Genomic DNA, 24,264 nt, shown 5'->3' on the forward strand with positions numbered 1-24,264 from the left:
TCTTTCAATTCTGGTTTCCTCGGTGTGTATGCCCAGATGTGGGATTGCTGGGTCATAAGGTAGTTCTATTTGCAATTTTTTAAGGAATCTCCACACCGTTCTCCATAGTGGCTGTACTAGTTTGCATTCCCACCAACAGTGTAGGAGGGTTCCCTTTTCTCCACACCCTCTCCAGCATTTATTGCTTGCAGATTTTTGGATCGCAGCCATTCTGACTGGTGTGAAGTGGTACCTCATTGTGGTTTTGATTTGCATTTCTCTAATAATGAGTGATGTTGAGCATCTTTTCATGTGTTTGTTAGCCATCCGTATGTCTTCTTTGGAGAAATGTCTATTTAGTTCTTTGGCCCAAACTAGATCACTTTCTCCTACCTTTATCCTTACACTGTCCACAGGTTTAAATCTCATGTAAATCTCCCTTTATTTTATCTGGTTTCTGTCCTCACCAATGCTGTCAAATTGATGATCTCTTAATTGCTAAAGCCAGTGAACACTTTCCAATTCTAATCTTATTTAGTTTTCTTAATTCTCAGAATTTTATTTACTTTTTCCTGGATTTTTAAACACATTTTCTTTCATGATTCTTGTCTCTCTGTCTTTACTTCTGTCTTTCTGATAATTATTCATCCTCTTTTATATGTTTTTTAAGATGATAGTGCTTTCTAGTGTTTGTCCTTGGTTCTTTATTGCCTTTTCTATATGACCACTTGACAGTCTTATTTATTTCAGTAAGTTGGTTGTCACAGAAATGCTAATGACTTATAAATCCAACTCTGATGACTTGCTTTACTTCTAAATTATGAATCACATATTATAAATTTTCCAAAGCTTAATTTGTTGTTTTCCCTGGCATCTGTTTACATTCTAAAATGTCATGTCCCTTTTCAATGATTCTTACTAGCAATACTGTGTCCTAAAGCAGTTAGTTCAGCCATTATCAGTCTTTCTCTCTTTTTCATAATCTATATATAATTGGTTATTAATTTCTCTTAAATTATACTAAAAAATAATTTTGATTTCTTACTTTTTCTCTCTGTTTGGACTCCTGCTGCTTTCATGCAAGCCTATATGATCCCTGGCCTATATTATTACAAAGGTTGAGGGGTACCCCTAGATCTGTCTTTTTGACATCAATCTACCCTTCATATTGCTGCTATAATTTTATTACTGATACAAAAAGATATAATATGCCCCTGTTATAATCTTTTAGTGCCTTTTTATCACACAGAATAAATATTAAATTACTTGTCTTGCCTTGAAAATTAAGATCTAGCACATTCTCTTAGAAATCAGGGCTTTTCATTCCCTCAACCTCACTTCCTGCTGTCTCAGTTACACCAGTTCTAATCATACATTTGGTACCCCTACTTATCTCTTATCTTTATTCCTCTAAAAGTATTTTTAGTTAGCTTAGAAATCTCTTTACTTGCCAACCCCTCTTTCATCTGATAAGCTAATCTTCGGTTTTTAAGACTCAACTGTCAACAACTCTTTCCCTGTTATCTTTCCCTGACTCCAAGCCAAGCATAATAAATGGTTTCATTCCTTGAAGATCTTCTGTGATTTGTGTATCACCTTAAACTTCTTAAAACCAATGACTGTAATTTTTCATCTTCATATTTCTACTCTTACAAAGGACACATAGCAAATGAAAAATAAATGTTATTTGAATAAATTTAAAATAATTTATATTATAGTATCAATTGTGTCTTATTATTATTTTCACGTATGATTCCTCATTAGTAACTAATATTAATTAATAATTAATAGGTTAGTTTGACTTCCTTGACCTGTTCATCTTTATTGTGTTATAAAACTTCCAAAAACATTTAATTTGATTAAGAATAGTTAACATGAAGCCTACCTCTCAGTATTATTATATATAGGTATGATATTGTACAGAAGACTGCTAAAACTTATTCATTTTAGAACTGAAATTTTATACCCATCAGTTTGCAGTTCCCTATGTCCCCCTCCTCTCAGCTCCTGGATATACAATGTTCTTCTTTTATTCCATGAGTTTGATTATTTTAGATTCCTCACATTAGTAGAATCATGCAGTATTTGTCCTTTGGTTACAGGCGTATTTCATTTAACATAATGTCCTCCTGATTCGCCCATGTTGTGGCATATTGCAAGATTTACTTTTTTTCTGAAACAAGATCTCAAATATGTACTAACATTTCCATGTTGATTCCAGCACTATTCACAAAGCCAAATTGTGAGGACAACCTAAATGTCCACCAATAGATGAATGAACATAAAATGGGGTCTGTATATATAATGAGATCCTATTTAGCCTTAAAAAAAGAGGATCCTGCAACCTGAAAATCTTGTTAAAGGAAACACTATGATAATTATGGATTCGAATATATAAAATTGTGCTTTGAGACACATGATAACTTGCTATTACTCCAGACAAAACTGAATTCTTAAAAAATTATAAATAAATCAATAGAATTAAGATGAATAAAGTAAAAAAGAACCAGAGACACACAGACTCATTTTTCAATAAAGTTCAAAAGAGCATAAAAGTTAGAGCAAAAGGGAAATTGGCCAACAACTTTCTGTTTGGTTAGACTCATAGTGTTTGAGAAATGGCCATGGGTATTTTGACAAACATCCTGCAGCTCTACTCTACTCATCCTTGGTTTGATTTATTGTAATGGACACCTGAAAGCTGGGACCCAGCAGGTCTTTGAGCCGTCATAGTTTTGTTATATAAAATTAAACTGGTGTAAAGCTCTGAACAAAGAGCTCCTAATACCCCAGCCTTTCCTGTATGTTACAAAACAATAATTCTGTAAATAAACCCCTAAAACTTCCCAAAGAGTGAAAGTATATTTAAGTAAATTATGGTGCACCATCAAAATTCACTTGACTTATATTTTCTTCATTATTTGAGTGGTGAGAGAAGCCTTGATATCAACTACAGTCTTTTTCTTGACATAATGATAATAGTATTCTCATATTTTACCTAAAGTTTCAACTTCAATATTGAAAGAAAGAGCAAAGCAACACCTACTGCCATAAGATTTTCTACTGCCCTGTGTTTTCTTGATAGGAGAGTATTAGGAACTCATGGTGTCCTCTTCAAGATGACAGGAGCCTGAGGTCGTATTTCTACATTTTATACTTAATTTTTAAGTGCCCTCTGTCCTTCCATCATCTCATACACATTGCAATGATGTGAAACCTATTTCTCATATTTCAAGGTTTCAAGTTGAAGATGGGGTAGGGAGCAAATGTTGGAAATATGATAGGGCTATCGAAAATATATGCAAGCAGCTACATAAACTGTGAAACTTAAGTTCATTCTGCTAAAGTGCGAAAATATAATATTTCCATGAATATGAAAGAAGAAAAATATGAGAAATTTGGCATATAACTCAGCTAATCCCAACACCTTAACTTTTTGAATCTCTTTCTCTTGTCCCCTTGAGATTGTTTATTAGTAATAAAACTATATAGCTTAGTATTACTTAGCCCACAATTTTAGTAGCATTAAAATTTAGTGGTTCAGAACACATGACTCACAGTGAAAGAATGATGGGTTTGAGTTCTATTCCGCACCTGCTTTTGTGGGACTGTGGACAATTTGCAATCTGAACTCGAAGTCTCCTTAAGCTGGAAATGCATGCAATAAAAATACCGACCTCATAAGTATTTCATATGGTAGTGAATGTAAATGTTTAGTACATTGCAAAACATGTGGTAAATGTAATGTGAGCTCTAGATTACATATTATTACCAGAGAGATTCAGCTGTTAAGATAATTAACGCCACCATTCTTTCAAGGCCAAAGTCAAGGCAGAGATGATTCTGAATATAACATCATGTTGTATACACAGATGTTCCTTCCTTCGTTATGGCCAAATTTCCACGGTCCATTGGTAAGAGAGTAACAATATACATGTATAGAGACTTTAAAAAGTTCTTCAATAACATATCAAAAAGACTGGAATTTGCAAGGAATCAATAAGAGAGGGACAACTGCTGTGGGTTTGTACAAATATGTAGACATCAATAAAATTAAAAGGGTCTGGATTTCCTTCTGAGCCTGTGGAGACAGAGTTTGAGATGTGCAATTTAGTAACAGTTTAATGTACAGATGTGAGAGTTGGGCCATAAAGAAGGCTGAGAACTACAGAATTGATGCTTTCAAACTGTGGTACTGGAGAAGACTCTTGGTAGTCCCTTGGAGAGCAAGGAGATCAAACCAGTCAATCCTAAAGGAAATCAACCCTGAATGTTCATTGGAAGGACTGATGCTGAAGCTGAAGCTCCAATACTTTGGCCACCTGATACAAGGAGCCGATTCATTGGAAATGACCCTGATGCTGGGAAAGATTGAAGGCAAAAGTAAAAGAGGGTGGCAGAGGATGAGATGGATAGATAGCATCACTAACTCAATGGGCGTGAATTTGAGCAAACTCTGGGAGGTAGTGGAGGACAGGGAAGCCTGGCATGCTGCAGTGCTGCAGTCCATGGGGGTCACAAAGAGTTGGATACTACTTAGCAGGTGAAGAACAACAAAGCTTGGAAATTGGTTACAAATAAAGGGATTCAAAACTGCAGGGCAAACTGATATTAGGAAGTGGAAGAAAGTGAGCAGAAACGAACCAGAAAGTTTATTTACTTGAAGACTTTGTATTCATTAGGGAGTTAGTCAGACAAATTTAGTTATTGAAGAGCTTGAGGCAAAAGAAGTCCCAGTGCAGTGGAAGGGGCTCCTGGGTTCCAGAAAGAGCAGCTCCCCTACAGCCATTCTCCTCCCCCTAAAGGCAGAAAACCAGCCAATCCAGGCTCCTCTCAAGACTCACCACCTTTCCAGCTTCTACATATGCATCTTAGCTGTGTTACTGTCTAATAATATCTGCATGCTTTCTATCTCATAGGGATAGAGGAGAAATTAATGGTATGAATTTTGGCAAGCATGCCAGGGTCCCTAGAGATATGCAACATAAATATCTTATTATTGTTTATATTATTCCTTCCACTTGTTTTGTACCTGGTATGGAAGAGGAAGATAGATGCATTTTTCTAGCACACATTGATATTTCCTTTAAAATAAAATCAGATTTTATTGACTCCACTCTTCAGGTTTTGAGAAAAGATTATATATATATTTTTTAAAAAGAGGCTTTTACTTTTTTTCATATCTTAACCAGTGCTTTGTAAGATATCTGTGTTTTTACTATCTATCCCTGTAGCTAATGTATTTCATCCTTAGAAGGAGCCATCACAACCATTCTGTCTCAACCTTATTCTTTGATTCAAGCACATGTTGTCTCCCTGCCATCCTGTAGTCTTCCTTCTCTTTTAAGAACATATAATAATGATACAAATGAACTTATATATAAAACAGAGGTAGACTCACAGACATAGAAAGCAAACTTGTGGTTACCAAAGGGGAAAGAGAAGGGAGAGATAAACTAGGAGTTTGGGGGACTTCTCTGGTGGTGCAGTGGTTAGGACTCTGCATTTCTACTACAGACAATAGGAGTTTAGTCCCTGGTCTGGAAACTAAGATCCTGCATGTCACTCATGGCAAAAAAAAAAAAAAAAAAAAGGAGTTTGGTATTAACATGTACACACTGCTATAAATAAAATAGATAACCAACAAAGACCTACTATATAGCCCAAGGAACTACACTCAATATTTACTGATAACCTGTAAGGGAAAAGAATCTGAAAAAAATGTGTGTATATGTGTGTGTCTATATATATGTGTGTGTGTGTGTGTGTGTGTATGTTAAACTGAATAATGTGCTGTACACCTGAAACTAACACAACATAAATCAACCATACTTGAATTAGAAAAAAAAAAAAAAAAAAATATATATATATATATATATATATATATATATATATATATATATATATATGAAAACTATTTCCAGGTGGAGGTAGTAGAAAAGAATCTGCCTACCAATGCAGGAGATGCCAGAGATGTAGATTAGATCCCTGGGTCAAGAAGATGCCCCAGAGGAGTGCATGACAACCCTCTCCAGTATTCTTGCCTGGAGAATCCCATGGACAGAAGAGCCTGGTGGGCTACAGTACACAGGGTCGCAAGGAGTCAGACAGGACTGAAGCAACTTATCAGCACACATCTGAAATAAAAGAGTTGGAAATATATCAAATAAGCCCTATGAATTACTATTGGTTCTTAAAACCGTTACTTTTTACTTTGGCCGATTAAGCCAATGATATACCATTAACCTCAGTTAAAGAACAACAGCTGCCAAATATTTTAATAAGATGAGCAGACTGCTGCCTGGTAGGCCCAGCTCCTCCCTGCTGTAACACCCTGTCCTGGTTCATTCTGAAGGTGCTTGAACAGGGAGAGGACGTGCTTCTCCATATGTGTCTTAAGCTCTTCTGCTTATGAGGAGGGACAACTTTCAGCAGCAGTGTGCTGGGGATATTTTTTCCCTCAGAGCACCACTGAATTATTTACTACTTGATTTGTCAAAGAAAAGCTCGGCTACACTACAGTGACAGAGCTATGCTATAGAAATAGAATGTTGTTTAAGAAATTATTGGTGCAAAAAAGGCAACTAAAGCAGAAGGCACAGTTGGTTTTCCAAATATACATACATTGCACTCACATTTATCTTAATTCTAGGGCTTTATGAAAAAAAAATTCTAGCATGTTTGTCTTTATAAGACTATCTTTATGTTCTTTGTGCATCTGTTGGCTGGATTTTCCCCCAATCCCTTTCTTTGCATCCTGCTGTATTGATCTCTTTCAGGATCTCCTTTTTTTCACTTTTGTCAAGAAAGAAATGTTTCTTTTACATTACCTCCTATTTTCTAGTACTTCTTAATCTCATATTAAATGAAATTGTCTATGTGAGTTCAATAATAAGTTTACTTTTTGAAATATCTTTTTAACTTCTTTTCTTTTTTTTTTTTTGTTAAATCATATCTTCTCTTCCTCACATCTTTTTAAAACTGACAGTTTTCATTGTTCAGCTTCTTTGTGTCCTCATATCCCAATACAAATACTCTTTGTTTTGCCTGGTTGTGATATGCATGGATTTCAGCCATTTAGGTTTAGTAAAATAACACCAGTACTCGAAGGACATATTCAAATATCAACTGCCACTGTATATTAACTGTAAGCAATTGCATGAAGTACCAGCTTTGCTGATAGCTCTTCAGCCCACAGATCATTCACATAAACAAGAGATGAGCATCATTAGTAATGACTGATTACATTACTTCTCTCAAAGTCGGTTGACAATTGGTCCCTGCACAGCTGTTCGGTTCAAACACAGACAGCAAAGCCTGTAGTTGTGTTTCTTTCTTATCACTCAGTGCTAAAACGAAGATACATTGCACACAGAAATAGATCCTTGAAGTTGGAAATTTGTCAGCAAAAGTGAAAATTTGGTAAAGAAACAAAACATGATAGCATTGGGAGTGAAAATTTAATTGAACACACATGAAGTACTTGAAGACACAGAAGATGCAAGGGAGGTTGACCTTGCTGCCTTAAGACTCTAGACTGTGGATAAGCTGCCTAGACTCTAGATATGCAACCAGAAAAACTCCATGAAGGCAAACTCACTGATAAAATAAGAAAAGTGACTATGATGAAAAGGATAAAAATGCCCTAGAGCAAATGACACCAACATAAAACTTCACATAAAAGGAACTCAGAGCTATTTTGTGTCACTGTACGAGCAAAAGATATAATGTTGAAAGTTGATGAAAACATAGAAATGAGTATGATATTCTGCTAAAGCATAGAAAAAATTGCTCCCTCCTTATTCCTTACTGTAATCTTGTTAAACTTTTTACAAAGAACCAAAGCACTAATTTTCAGTGTTTGCAGTGAAATTATGATGTACTAAGTAAATATGAGTTTTTACTGTCTTTTATGCCTCTAAATATTTATAACGGACATTGAGTTTTTAGTGTTTTGACAGTTTTTAGAGCGAACAGGACAACTGTATTTTTCCCCATTGTATACCACATGTTTCCAGCATTGCAGCCATTTAAACAGTTCTGCACTCATGTGCAAAGTGGGGGCTGCCTGCATTTAAATTTGTTTAAAATAGAAAGTTGTAGTTCTGTCAGTTCAGTCTCTTAGGCTGAGATATTTACACTTCCTGTATCTGAGTGTCACATGTATTTAGTGGCATTGGCTGATACAAATCTGAGTATGCTTCATTTTGAAGCCATTTTGTAAATGTGTTCTTTGTAATTGATATTCCATGGAATTCAAATTAAGCAAGTCACCATCCAGATGCCAAATCATGATCCTGATGGAGAGTATAGTGCTTCCGTGATTTTTTGGTTACTTTTATTATAACAAATGAATGGTATTTCACTATGTAGTTTTCTTTTTTCCTTTTTTTATAAAATAGTTAGAGATATGTCAACTGAAAAGTGAAAAGTGAAAGTGAAAGTCACTCAGTCACGTCTGAATCTTTGCGACCCCATGGACTGTAGAGTTCATCCCCGTGGAATTCTCCAGGCCAGGGTACTGGAGTGGGTAGCACCTTTCCTTGCTCCAGGGGATCTTCCCAACACAGGGATTAAACTCAGGCCTCCCACATTGCAGGTGAATTCTTTACCAACGGAGCCACAAGGGAAGCCCAAGAATACTGGAGTGGGTAGCCTATCCCTTCTCCAGCGGATCTTCCCAACCCAGGAATTGGATGGGAGTCTCCTGCATTGTAGGCAGCTTCTTTACCAAATGAGCTATCAGGGAAGCCAATATGTCAACTATTTGCTCCTAAATATTCTCATCTATGAACCAAGTCCCTTTCTTCCTACTATTTTTTTTAATTTTTCCTAAAAAGCTACTGTTAAAAATAATAAAGTAAAAATATTCCTATTAATAAATGAAATAAGAATGCCATATGAAGAATATTGTTGTTTAGTTGCTAAGTCATGTCTGACTCTTTTGCAACCCCATATACTGTAACCTGCCTGGCTCCTCTGGCCTCTCTGGTGCCTGGTAAGGCCCAGAATATTTTGAGCTTGAGTTCTATGTGTTCTTTCTAATAAATTCCTATTTGAGATGGAGCAAGAATTTTTTTTTCTTTATTTGCAGTCCAAAGTCTTTCAAAGACTACTTATTCCATGTGATACAGCTTATTATCCAAAGTATGAAATAAAATATTTTTACAAATATGTTGGAGCCAATTAGGTATGTAACAAATATCTAATGACTGCCTGTTAAAAGTCATACTTAGAACTGGGTCCTGGAGCTATAAAGATGAATAAGATGCAGTTCCTATCCAGTGAAGTATTTTTTTTTTCTTGATGAATAAATACAGACCTTGCTTTGGATGAGACAAAAGAAACTTCCTTGTACTTATCATTTCTTATACTAAATAAGCTTTCAGTATGCAGTGTGTTTCCTTGTTAATAAAGCTTGGGTGTACTGCAGCAATTTTTATGATCATTCAGATCTGCCCAACTTTATTTTGATATTTTCATTTAAATACAGTGGAATGGACATTGTAAAGGAGTGATGGAAATGTGGTGAATTTAATCATAGGGATTTCTCCTTAAGGATGATATATAAGAGTTCCATGAAATCCAGTTATACGTAGCTTTGAGAAATAAAGAAAATGTATTTGGGGAGAAAAGCCATTTGATGCAATTATGCTGTTTTCTCTTCCTTTGCTTCCTTTTTTGAAGGATAACACACTGGGTTGGAGCTGAAGCTCCTGAGATGGACTTACAGGTTTTGAATTCTGGTCTTAGTATTTTCTCCAGCTAACTGAATGGCTTGAGGTAATCTATTACTCACTTCTATTTCCTCATTTTAAAAAAGAGGATGTAATAGTATCTACCCACATAATCATTTTGAAAATTAAATAAGATTTAAAAAGAAAAACATAAATCTTAAAACAGTACCTGCTATATATTCTATATATTGGGTATTGAAAACATAATAGATGCCTTTGTTACTCTCTTTAAACAGAAACACACAGCACAGTTGTGCATAAACAACCATGAGACTGATTTCATTATATTCTTTATGGCCTAAAAGAGGAGACAAAATATGACAAAAATTATACATACATATAGTAATTAAATTTCTAATTCTGTATTCAGTATCTTGGAGTTAATTATTCAAGCCATCTCTCAAAAAACCAAAATTTGTATTCTTCCTTTATCCAGCTTTGCATTCAGTAAACATTGGTTTGATTGTTATTTACTTGAGCATTCATTTTCTCTAGTGCAATAATTAATGGCAAAGAAATGTTTATGGCTTACCTTTTATTTATCAGAGAAAAAAGATGACTGGACTAGAAAGAGTAAATACAGATTTATTTCTGACAACAGTAGTTTAGCTAGTAAAGTTATATGTTAAGTTATTCCTTTACTGTGAAAGTTATATAAATATAACTGAATTTGTTTGATAGATTCAGGTTAAGTGAATGTGATATACATATTTATAAAACACAATTGTATTATATACATAATTTATGTATTTATACACATATATATATTCCATATATATATATAATGGAAAATGAGCCGAGGAATAAATTTTGCACACAAATCATGCTGCAAGGTTTAAGCACCTTCTTCACAACACTGCAAAATAAGGATCAGGAAATCTACCTCAAAAGTCAGAGATAAACCTAAGAGGTGCCTATGGGATTATTCAAAGTATTTGCTTTATGAAAAGGAGTGGAACCTTTCAACTACTAAATTATATATAAAAATAATTATCCTTATAATCATCAATAAAAACTTAAGCCAGATATAATATTATACTGTTAATATCTTGTATTGTTCAAGGAAATACATCCTAGTGTTATCTTAACATTTTCTCCTTGTATTAATCAAGTGTTGATGACCATGACTTAAGGCCTGAAAATATTGTGGTAGAAAGCCTTGGCAGAGGGAGAGCCAGATCGTATGTGCGTAGGGTTATTTATCATGCTGTCACTGAACCCTAGGGAAGTGCAGTTCCAGCTAATTTATTACAATGTTGTTTCATTTTTTTTTACTGGGCGCGAGAAGGACTTACACTGAGGCCATCGCGCTGTGATCTGCACTCCAGCAGTACCCATGACAACACTCTTCGCTTGCACATTTTTTATGGCACCTATTTTTTCCTGACTCTGCTCTCTTTCCCATAACATTTAGGAACATTCATTAAACTCAATAGATGCCAAGGGCTGTATGCATGTGGGGAGGACTGAGAGTGGAAGGTTGAGGGGGTTGAAACAATGAATGCTGCCCCAAAACTATATACATGTTACTTGCAAATATGACTTGTGTGAGCCTCTAATATCTTATGTAGGATAACTCAATAGACAAGTCCTACAAATGCTTTTGCCCTCTACCAAAATGAAAAAGGCAGAAAGTGATATTAAACTACTGGAATCACTAACTCTTTCTTTTTCTAATATAAAAACACATAATAATGGAATTCAGGGGAGAGAAGAGTGATGGGTTGAAAGTCATGAAGCCTAAGAAAAGAATAATTTGTTTTAATTGTGTGCAAACAATGTATATGAAGCTCCCCATTTCTTTTTCCCTCATACAGCCAAAAAGTAGCTCATTTCAAATATTCATTTAGGAATCTCCTCAAAGAAATTATAAACCAAGAGTCAGTTGTTTCAAATTGTGGGTATTTCTTGAGAACATGTATTATATATACATACATATAGATAGATAGAGGCAAGAAGATCAAATAGAAATGCATACTGAATATTGAGCTCAGTTGCAAAAAGAAAACAAAACCACAAAATGTCCTTTATCCCTGAAATGTGGTATATATATTATGTCAGTGCTTTCTCACTTTACTACCCATACACTGATGCAGACTTTATCCAAAGAGCATTTGCATGGGAGAGTGATGTTTTTGTACATCAAACATTCATCTTCTAAGAACTTGAAAATAGATTAATAATGCATGTTGTAGAATAGAAGATATACATTTAGAATTTGATTTCACATCTGCTATTCTATGTAATCTGTCCAATAATGCCTTGAAACATAATAAGGTGGCTAAAAAGAACAGAACATAAAAAGTTGCATGACCACTTGAACTTACTGCTCAATTAGTCACAGTCACAACTAGAACTCTAGACTAAGACTATTAAACAGTGTTTTGTGCAGATATTTTAATGGAAAATTGGATCTATGCAGACCTAAGTTTCTCTTCTAATATTTCTAAGTCAACTATGTTAACAGAGATAGAGACCTAAGACAGGGACTCTTAGGAAAAAACAGAATTCTACCTTACTAGAGTGGTGCTTCCTGATATGATAGCCTGTGGCCACATTTGCCTCTTTAGCACTTAAAATGTGGCTAAACTCAATTCAGATCTGTTATAAGAGTAAAATGCATATTAAATATCAAAGACTTTGTACAGAAATCATGTAAAATATATTTTTAATAATTTAACATTCATTAAACATTGAAATAATTTGTTATACCTATTGACTTAACACATATCATTAAATTTAACTGTTTTCATTTCAATACCAAAGAAAGTGAAAGGTGAAAGTGAAGTTGCTTAGTTGTGTCCTTCTCTTTGCGACCACATGGACTGTAGCCTACCAGGTTTCACCATCCATGGGATTTCCCAGGCAAGAATACTGGAGTGGGTTGCCATTTCAAAGAAAGGCAATGCCAAAGAATGCTCAAACTACCACACAATTGCACTCATCTCACTCGCTAGTAAAGTACTGCTCAAAATTCTCCAAGCCAGCCTTCAACAGTTCATGAACCATGAACTTCCAGATGTTCAAGCTGGATTTAGAAAAGGCAGAGGAACCAGAGATCAAATTGCCAACATCTGCTGGACCATCAAAAAAGCAAGAGAGTTCCAGAAAAACATCTATTTCTGCTTTATGGACTATGCCAAAGCCTTTGACTGTGTGGATCACAACAAGCTGTGGAAAATTCTGCAAGAGACAGGACTACCAGACCACCTGACCTGCCTCCTGAGAAATCTGTATGCAGGTCAAGAAGCAACAGTTAGAACCGGACATGGAACAATAGACTGTTTCCAAAAAGGAAAAAGAGTATGTCAAGGCTGTATATTGTCACCCCGCTTATTTATCTTAATGCAGAGTACATCATGCTAAATGCCAGGCTGGATGAAGCACAAGCTGAAATCAAGATTGCCAGGAGAAATACCAATAGCCTGAGATATGCAGATGACATCCTTATGACAGAAAGTGAAGAAGAACTAAAGAACCTCTTGATGAAAGTGAAAGAGGAAAGTGAAAAAGTTGGCTTAGTATTCAACATTGAGAAAACTAAGATAATGGTGTCTGGTCCCATCACTTCATGGCAAATAAATGGGGAAACAGTGGAAACAGTGTCAGACTTTATTTTGAGGGGCTCCAAAATCATTGCAGATGGTAACTGCAGCCATGAAATTAAAAGATGCTTGCTTCTTGGAAGAAAAGTTATGACCAAGGTGGATAGCATATTCAAAAGCAGAGACATTACTTTGCTGACAAAGGTCTGTCTAATCAGAGCTATAGTTTTTCCAGTAGTCATGTATGGATATGAGAGCTGGACTCTAAAGAAAGCTGAGCACTGAAGAATTGACGCTTTTGAACTGTGGTGTTGGAATCTCAAGAAGACTCTTGAAATTCCCCTGGACTGCAAGGAGATCCAACCTGTCCATCCTAAAGTAAATCAGTCCTGAATATTCATTGGAAAGACTGATGCTGAAGCTGAAACTCCAATACTTTGGCCACCTGATGCAAAGAACTGACTCACTGGGAAAGACCCTGATGCTGGGAAAGAGTGAAGGCAGGAAGAAAAGGAGATGACAGAAGTTGAGATGATTGGATGCCGGGAGTTGGTGATGGACAGGGAGGCCTAGTGTGCTGCAGTCCATGGGGCTGCAAAGAGTCAGACACAACTGAGTGACTGGACTGAACTGAACTTAACTTAAATTTAATTATATTAATATTTGTTTTGTTTAAACTTTTCTATATGAATATTTGAAAATTTTAAGTTATAACTATGGATCACAATATATTTCCACTGTATAAATACTGATTCAGATAATTTCCAAATATTCAGGATTTAAGCATAATTAGTTTAAATAATTTATGGTCAAGAAAAAAATCACAAGAGATATTCACAACTATTTCAAATGTAATGAATACTAGAATACAACATATCAAAATTTTTAGGATGATATTAAAGCAGTTCTTTGAAGGAAATTTATAGCTAGAAGTATATCTACTAAAAAAGAAAAAAATATAAAAGCAACTATCTCAGTTTCTACTTTAAGAAATGAGAAATGATATCAATTTTAGGAGACAGAAGAACTTCCCAACTCATATTTATGATGTTTGTGTAACTGTAAAATAAAGCCTGATAACGACAATTCAGGCAAAGAAAAGAAGTTCAGACATTCAGATCAGAAACTCTCAAGAGACAGATTCAAAATACTGCAGGAAATAATAGCAAATCAAATCTGCCAATGCAGAAGAAAAGGACACTGTATCATTACCAAGGGAGTCTACCCTAGAAATGCATAATTTGTTTAACATTAGAAAAATAGATATATTCACGCTGTGCAGACACAGAAGACAGAAAAACCTATTATTATCTCAATCAGTGCTTCAAAAAGCCCAACCTCTCAGCAGATTACAAAATTAGGAAAACTTTATAGGAAGGACATCTATGAAAAACCTACAGCTAACTTTATTATAGTGAACTATCAAAAGTGCTTTCCCAAATTTGGTAAAAAGAATTGATGTTTGCTCTTAGACTTATATCATGGGGAGAAATACTAAATCTTTCAGAAAACATCTACTTCTGCTTTATTGATTACAACAAAGGCTTTGACTGTGTAGATCACAGCAAACTATGGAAAATTTCAAGAGATGGGAATACCAGACAACTTTACCTGCCTCTTGGGAAATCTGTATGCAGGTCAAGAAGCAATAGTTAGACTGGACATGGAACAGCAGACTGGTTCCAAATTGGGAAAGAGGTATGTCAAGGCTATATATTGTCACCCTGATTATTTAACTTATATGTAGAGTACATCATGCGAAATGCCAGGCTTGATGAAGCACAAGCTAGAATTAAGATTACCGGGAGAAATACCAATAACCTCAGATATGCAGATGACACCATCCTTATGTCATAAAGTGAGGAGGAACAAAAGAGCCTCTTGATGAAAGTGAAAGAGGAGAGTGAAAAAGTCGGCTTAAAATTCAACGTTCAAAAAATGAAGATCATGGCATCCGGTCCCATCACTTCATGGCAAATAGATGGGGAAACAGTGGAAACAGTGACAGACTTTAATTTTTTTTGGATCCAAAACACTGCAGATGGTGACTGCAGCCATGAAATTAAAAGTTGCTTGCTCCTTGGAAGAAAAGCTATGACCAACCTAGACAGCATATTAAAAAGCAGAGATATTACTTTGCCCGCAAAGGTCTGTCTAATCAGAGCTATGTTTTTTCCAGTAGTTATGTATGGATATGAGAGTTGGACTCTAAAGAAAGCTGAGCACTGAAGAATTGATGCTTTTGAACTGTGGTGTTGGAGAAGGCTCTTGAGAGTCCCCTGGACTGCAAGGAGATCCAAGCTGTCCATCCTAAAGGAGATCAGTCCTGAGTATTCATTGAAAGGACTGATGCTGAAGCTGAAACTCCAATACTTTGGCCACCTGATGCGAACACTAACTAATTGGAAAAGACCCCGAAGCTGGGAAAGATTGAAGGCAGGAGAAAAAGGGGACGACAGAGGATGAGATGGTTGGATGGCATCACTGACTTGAGACACATGAGTTTGAACAAGCTCCGGGAGCTGGTGATGGACAGGGAAGCCCAGTGTGCTGCTGTCCATGGGGTCACAAAGAGTTGGACATGACTGAGCAACTGAACTGAATTGAACTGATGGATTTGTAGAGTCAGTATTTTCAATATATTCTTTCTCTCCACATTTCCTTAGACAACCATGCAAGCCTAATCAAAATTTCAGTGTGATTTTGGTAGAAATGGACAAGCTAATTCTAAAACTTACAACAAAGTGTAAACAACTTAGAATAACTAGAATAATTCTTAAGAGAAGAGCAATACTGAGGGCTTTTCATACCTGATTTCAAAGCTTACTGTGATGCTACAATAATCTGACAGTGTGGTGCTGGGGTAGCCTAGACAAAGAGACAGCTGTAATAGGCCTACAGACCACAAATAGACCTACAAAACTAAATTATGGCCACAGCACCAGTTCAATTTAGAGGGGTATCTTTTAACAAACAGTACTGGAACAACTAGATATTTTTATTAAAGACAAGAACTATGACCACTATACCACTTCAAACACTAATTTAAGGAGGATCATAAACCTAGGAGCTGGAATAATAAAACTCCTAGATGGAAACTTAAGAGAATATCCTTACAATATTACAGTAAGTAAATATTTTTTTAAAGATGAAACTAGTAAAAAAAATGAAAAGGACATAGACGGAAAATTGGTAAATTGGACTTCATCGGAATCAAAATTGTCTAGTTACCAAAAGAGACTACAGATGAGGAAAAGTTGTGTGTGTTTGTATCCAGGAAACAAACAAAAAAAAACTTCCTATAGGAAAATAATAAGAAAACTAGTGACTTATGGTAGGGAGAATAATGAATTCCTTGGAAGATATCCACATCCTAATTTCTGGAACTTGTATGTTACCTGTTCCATTCTGGAGGCTCCAGGAAAGAATCCTTTTCTTTGCTGTTCCAGCTTCTAGAGGCTGCTCACATTCCCTGACTCACAGCCCTTCCTCTCTGTTCAGAATCAGGGATGTTGTATCCCTCTACGCATTCTTTGGGCTTCCCTCATATCTCAGTCGGTAAAGAATCTGCCTGTAATGGAGGAGACTGGGGTTCAATCCTGGGGTTGGGAAGATTCCCCTGGAGGAAGAAAATGGCAATCCAGTCCAGTATTCTTGCCTGGAGAATCCCATGGACAGAGGAGCCTGGCAGGTTACAGTCTATGGAGTCGCAAGAGTCAGACATGACTTAGCGATTAAACCACCAAACACTTGAAGTAAGACCTACTTTTCTCTCTGAACTCAGTACTGGAAAGATTGGCTGATTTTTAACATCTCTTGTGATTAAATTGAGCATAGCCAGATAATCCAGAATAATCTCCTCTTAATTTTATCACATCTATAAATTCCTTTTGCCATGCAAAGTGACATAGCCATTCTTTGAAGTCACAACTACCTTTCTCTCTGAACTCAAACAGATCATACACAAAAGGTATGGGCTTCCCAGGTGGCACTAGTGGTAAAGAACCTGTCTGCTAATGCAAGAGATGTAAGAGACACAGGTTTGATCCCTGGTTCAGGAAGATCCCCTGGAGAAGGGCATGGCAACCACTCTAATATTCTTGCTTGAAGAATCCCCAGGGACAGAGTAGCCTGGTGGCAAAGAGTTGGACATGAATGAAGTAACTTAGCATGCACACTTTATTTTTTAGCTTGTTAGAATTAATGGTAGAAATGTTTGTTCTGTCCACTGGCATTCTGTTTTGTCTTTGGAGAGAACTAACATAGATAGCATATTCAAAAACAGAAACATTACTTTGCCGACTAAGGTCCATCTAGTCAAGGCTATGGTTTTTCCTGTGGTCATGTATGGGCTTCCCAGGTGGCTCAGACGGTAAAGTGTCTGCCTGCAGAGAGTTGGACTATGAAGAAGGCTGAGCGCCGAAGAATTGATGCTTTTGAACTGTGATGTTGGAGAAGACTCTTGAGAGTCCCTTGGACTGCAAGGAGATCCGACCAGTTCATTCTGAAGGAGATCAGCCCTGGGTGTTCTTTGGAAAGAATAATGCTAAAGCTGAAACTCCACCACATGCAAAGGGTTGACTCATTGGAAAAGACTCTGATGCTGGGAGGGATTGGGGGCAGGAGGAGAAGGGGACGACCGAGGATGAGATGGCTGGATGGCATCACTGACTTGATGGACATGAGTCTGAGTGAACTCTGGGAGTTGGTGATGGACAGGGAGGCCTGGTGTGCTGTGATTCGTGGGGTCACAAAGAGTCGGACACGACTGAGTGACTGAACTGAACTGAACTGAACATACAAAGCTGAAACTCCAATACTTTGGGGAAGAACTAACTCATCCAAAGAGACCCTGATTCTGGGAAAGATTGAAGGCAGGAGGAGAAGGGGATGGAAGAGGATGAGATAGTTGGAGGGTATCACTGGCTTAATGAATATGAATTTGAGTAAGCGCTGGGAGTTGGTGGTGGACAGGGAAGCCTGGCATGGGGTCAGAAAGAGCTGGACACGACTGAGCAACTGAACTGAACTGAATGGCATTCTTTTGATACTGGTAAATATCACATTATATTTGTCTGAGCCTGATTAGTTATTATATATGCCTTGTGTATTCCTTTCATACTTATTAAAATTAATACATTTTAGATCTTAATATTTCTTAGCTATAGTATCTATCAATTTAAAACTCGAGTTTTAAAGTTGAGAACTTCATCATAGACAAAATTTACAAAAACACATACAAAATAATTCATTCCTTCAGGCCAGGCTAGTATGATGCTGATTTTGTGAAGTAGCTCAGTGTGTTTTCATTTTTGTCTTTTTATGAACATTTATTTTCCTAAAGAAGCCAACTCCCCATTGAAGATAGCTCCCATTCAGCTGGGGTTAATATTTACTCACTGCTGTGTAATTGAAAGAAGAAAAGTTTTAGGGTCTAATAAAGAGTAATTTCTTCTCTTCCCCACCACCTGCCAGATACAGATTTGTGGAGTAAATCTCTTGATTCCTCTGCTCTTTAGTTTTCTCACTGGGGCAGATTGTATTTCTCCAAAATGTCACAGCAATATTTCTGGTGTCTTATGCTCTTCCCAAACTTTGCTACTCCTTATGAAGAGGTGAAGACCCCTCTCCCCCTCCCCTTCTCTTTCTTGAACCCATGCTGGTTTTTGACTTTCTCATTCAGCACAGCATAGTGCTGAAGAAGACTCCTGAGAGTCTCTTGGACTGCAAGGAGATCACACCAATCAGTTCTAAAGGAAATCAACCCTGAATATTCATTGGAAGGACTAATGCTGAAGCTGAAGTTGTAATACTTTGGCCACCTGATACAAAGAGCCAACACATTGGAAAAGACCCTGATGCTGGCAAAGACTGAAGTCAGGAGGAGCAGGGGACAGCAGAGGATGACATGGTTGGATGACATCACTGATTCAATGGACATGAGTTTGGGTGAACTCTGGGAGATGGTAAAGGACAGGGAGGCCTGGTGTGTGGTGGTCCATGGAGTCACAAAGAGTCAGACTTGATTGAGCGACTGAACAACAACAACAATAGCATGGTGCAAATAACAATACATGAGTTCCACAACTAGATTAGAAAGACAACACAACTTCCTCTCGGTTCCCTCTGTTTCTCTGGGAAAGTTTGCCCTTGAAATCCAGCCAATGGGCTGATAGGAAGCCCAGACTAGTTCACTTAGAGATATTAAAATGGACAAGCCCACAAGGAGAAGAACCCAGGCCTCTAGCCCTCAATCAGCACTCACAGCCAGACATGGAGTGAATGAAGCATCTGATGATTTTTTTTTTCTTTTAATTTTTTGCGGCATTGCACAATTTGCAGGATCTTAAGTTCCACAACCAGAGACTGAACCTGGGCCACCACAGTGAAAGCAATGAGTCCTAACCTCTGGACATTACCAGGGAATTCCCAAGTCCTCTGATGATGATTTTAATTCCAGCCCTGGATCTTCCACTGAGGTCCCAGCACACAGAGGAAGAGGAAGTTATCTCTGATGCATCTTCTCTGACCTCCTAAACCTCACAATCCATAAGTATAAGAAATGGAAGAGATTTTGGCATATGCAAATACCAATAGGCCTGCCTTTGCAAAACCAAAAAATATGGCCAGTTGGTTTGGGAACCAAGTGGAGTCCCGGAGTTGGAAGGCCCTTAAAAAGAGTCTGCCCTGTCTTTTCCAACTCACATCTCAGAAAAGTAACCAAGAACTCACGAAAGTCCTGACTGTGATCATGTCTTGCAATGCTTCCTGATTACATGGGAGACAGGAAAATGGAAGTTCAGACATTATATAATGGTTACTGGGACCATAGCTTTCTCACTGACAGCATTAGTGCTGAGTTCCCACTTGAATATACTTTCCATCTGCTGTTTTCTGACTTGCCTACTTTTGGTACTGAGTTATAGTGTTCAACAAAGACAGGAAAAATGGTATTAGTGCTCTAAACTAATCCTTATTTTGGAAAAAATGAACATGTCTTTTGGATGTTTTCACAAATGTAAAGAGATCTCTCCCCATGTGTGATTCTACCACATTTCCAATAAATATTTTCATCCGTTTAAAGTCTTTTTTGTTCACTTCTCCTTTAAACACGTCTACTTCAATCCTAGAGTTTCTAGTAAGAAAAGAGCTGACAAGCATATAATGTAATTTATTAGCTTTACCATTTTCCGCAACTCTAAATATTTCACTTTCCTTTCTATCTAGGTAGTAACTCAGCCTGACTTTACAAGTTGAAGAAGCAATGGATTCAAATTCCCACAAGATTCTCAGTTCTTGGACCCTAGCCTGCTGAAAAGGTTAGCTGAAAAAGATGTTGTTATGGTGGTAGCAGTAACTCAAGATTGTGAGCACTGTCTCTTTTTTATCTTGTCCTCTTTAGTTTCAACTTTTTTCCATCCTTTTTCCTGTCCCTGAAGTAAAAAGGCAATTGCCAAACTTGGTCGAGGTAAAGATAACATGGTTCAAGGAACATCCAGAGGGTGTCTCCTGTCTTCCAAATAAACACAACAACAATAGCTCAGAGAGATTTATCATTGCACTTGGTAATAAGAAAACCCCTTTGAAATTTATTAATTAATTTCTTTATCTTATGCCTATCCCACCCTGTCACCCTCTTCTTTACAGTCTGTGGCTGCTGGTTCCTTTTTATCATTTATTTAGGGGGTACATTTTCATCCATTTGAGAGAGCTGACACCACATCTGTTTCAAGTGACAGCTTCCAAATAGGCTAGTCCAGCCTGATTAAGTGCATAGGGAGTTTCTTTTCTTTTTCCTTAAAAGATAATTATTCATATTAGACTAGCGGGGAGGTGGGTCTGGGAAGATATTAGTCTTTTACTTGTCACAGTTAAATTGTAGTTAACATTTAAAGCCTTATTGACTGAGGAAATTCTCTATTTCTGAAAATCTTTGCTTAATTGTCTGAAAAGTGAGGGTTGTGCTTACCAAGGAAATCATTCAGTAAACAAAGCTTAAAATGAGCTATTTAGTGGGTTGGAATATTACCAATAAATAAAAATAAACAGATCAGTGGTCAAGTTATGACCAAGAAGTGTGTGAATAAGGCAAACGAAGATTCAAAATGAACAGGGTACAGATTTTGGCAAATATGTATTCTCATTCAAGCAGAAAGCAGATCTGAAGAGCATAGGAGTGTTGAAAAGAGCACAGTAGCAATAATTGCTTATGTCCTTAAAAACAAAAATATAAAACCTCCTCCTCATAGTTAACTATGTTAACAAAACAAGATTAAAGGGCAGCTTTATTTTCTGTGCATTTAGCTATTGTTAAAAAACTCAAAATTTAAATCTGGTAAATATCAGCTGCAGAATGGATTCATCTTTCATGAGGTCAGGTGGTTCTATCTTGTTAGCTTCCTCCATGTTGGGAACAACAGTAATTGCAACAAAGGCATCTCTTTAGGGCTGTTGGCCTTCCTGACTCTTCTTCATGTCTGCATCGTTGGCTATTCCAGTGATGTTGTTTGAAGTGTTGACTGTTATTTTTCCACCATTAATAATTAACATTGATAACAGACTGTCCCATATGCCCCTCTCATGTCACTCATCTGAAATGTCCAAAGACTCATGGAATCATATTCAGCTTAAAGGCCTATTTTCAAAAATGAGAAGGAAAAAATGAAATTATAGTCAGTGATGATGGTCTTGCCCACACAGCTCCATCCTGGTGCTCTGTGTGAGGCAGCATGTATTACGATGCCCACGGTGACCCAGATCTCTACACAGGCCCCAGGGGTGCTGCAGAATTGAGTGTGGGAGAACTAGGTCTTTTGGGTCACACTCAGTCTTGGCTGGTATCTCCCAAATACGGTACTGCAGTTAGTACCAACCGAGTCCTGAGTTGGAACCAGCTTCAGACACACCTTTTTCAAGGCTTCTCCATGAAACTCCAGAGCCTGGAAATCCTAAATGGCTCTGCTTGCCTCCCAGTGAATTCTTCCCTGGGAGCTTCACTGTTCTTTTCTGCCCCCTTATTTCAGTCATGGCCACCCCAACCCAGTCACCAAACCTCAGAGTCAGCTTTGAAACTTCCTTCCCAGAAGGTCCCCTGAATCCAAAAATAAATTACCATGTAATTGCCAAGAGTTATGCCCACTGAGGACAGTTAGGGATCATAACATTGGCTAAGCTACAGAAAATTTTTGAAGGCAAAGGACAGCTTCCAGATTTGCATTAATTAAAAAAGATCATTCAGGAGGTTTAGAAAGAGTCAAAAAATATTTTACACACAGATGATCTTTTATCTATGATGCTAAATAGAGAAGCACTTGTGGGATTTTGAAAGATCACCTTGCCAGGAGACCTGTTTTACTGGCCTAGTAAAGTTTTTGTTTCATTGTTTTATTTTACTGTTGAGCCCAGATATATGATACAGACAGATGTTCCTCTTACAGAGTCCAACTTCATAAATTTAAAAAGAAAATCAATGTATAAGATAAGGTATACAACTACAAATACAGTGTGAACCAAATATATAAGTAAATAATTAAAAAAAGAAAATGGAAAAAAAATCATAGTAGTTATCTCTTAGTTGTTGAGATAATGCATTGATTCTCTTTATTATTACTCTCAAAATGAATGTGTATTCTTTTTATAATTAGAAAAAGAATTTAATAATTTGGAAATCAACACACAAAAGGAAAATTGAGGTTTTTCTTTATTGTGGAGTTTTGAAAGTATAAATAATATGGATCTCAAAAATAAAAAATTACATGGTCTAAAATATAGAACTATAATGTTTTTTATATTGCTCCCTGGTGTTACTTTTTTATTAAGCTGAGGTAATTTTTGAGCAGTTTCAAAATGTTAACAGTAACTTCCCTTTGATAAGATTTTTATTGCAGATGCTTAATTTCTAATTAGCACTGGTCCATAAATAACATAGCTCTGGTCCTGAAAGCTTTGCCCAACTCACTGTAGTCTCTATGATCAAAATAGCTAAATGTGTTTCTTGGCCTCAATATTTAACTTATCCTGGAGTGGATAATTTTACTTGATATCTATCTATCTATGATCTATCTATCTATCTCTCTATATATACATACACACACACACACAGATGCGTGCTTAGTCATATACAACTCTTTGCAGTCCCATGGACCGTAGCCTGCCAGGCTCCTCTGTCTATGGAATTTTCCAGGTAAGAGTGAGTACTTGTGTGGGATGCATTTCCTACTCCAAGGAATCTTTCCAATCCAGGGATTGAACCTGAGTCTCTTGCATCTCCTGCATTGGCAGATGGATTCTTCACCATTAGTACCACCTGGAAAGCCTCTCTCTCTCTATATATATAGATATATATATATATAGACCTATCTATCTATATCTATATATACATATATGTGTATATATATATATATATATATATATATATATACACATTTATACAGTTGTTGCTAAACTGTAGCAAATGAATTAATTTGTGAAAGTGTTAGTTGCTTAGTCGTGTCTGCCTCTTTGCAACCCCATGGACTGTAGCTTTCCAGGCTGCTCTGTCCATGGAGTTCTCCAGACAAGAATACTGAAGTGGGTTGTCATTCCCTTCTCCAGGAGATCTTTTCAACCCAGGGATTGAACCTGGGTCTTCTGCATTGCAGGCGAATTCTTTACTGCCTAAGCTTTTGGGGGACTCTCTTTTGATAAAGACAATCAATTGATGCTAAAACTATTGACTAAATAATGTTAGACTACTGTGTATTCACTGGGATTAAAAATATAACACAGTTTTTTATGGAGATCTTTTTCTTTATTGAGAAACTTTAGACCTAGGCACATCAAATAAAACCAATTAATAGGAGGTTTATTATAAATTGAATGGATACCTTTATAAAGGACAGACCTTGTAGTGCTACCTTAACCAAGTGATCAAATTTATCTTCACCAATAGGGAAATAAAACTTGAAAACAATTTGCTGTAGGCAATACAAAAAACAAAACCAAGCAATATCCCCTATGTGATG

The 24,264-nt window shown here is 36.7% G+C and overlaps 1 long non-coding RNA gene across 2 annotated transcripts in view; it reads left to right on the top strand.

Annotated features, from left to right (window-relative positions):
* LOC138425109 (uncharacterized) overlaps window positions 1-24,264 on the top strand; it is a 237,154-nt gene that overhangs the window by 171,809 nt on the left and 41,081 nt on the right. For both annotated transcript variants that reach the window (XR_011251103.1, XR_011251102.1), the window contains one exon: window positions 20,489-20,580. This is a non-coding gene — a long non-coding RNA (uncharacterized lncRNA). The remainder of the gene's footprint in view (window positions 1-20,488; window positions 20,581-24,264) is intronic.

Source organism: Ovis canadensis, chromosome 20 (assembly GCF_042477335.2).
Source record: "Ovis canadensis isolate MfBH-ARS-UI-01 breed Bighorn chromosome 20, ARS-UI_OviCan_v2, whole genome shotgun sequence".
NCBI classification, from domain to species: domain Eukaryota; kingdom Metazoa; phylum Chordata; class Mammalia; order Artiodactyla; family Bovidae; genus Ovis; species Ovis canadensis.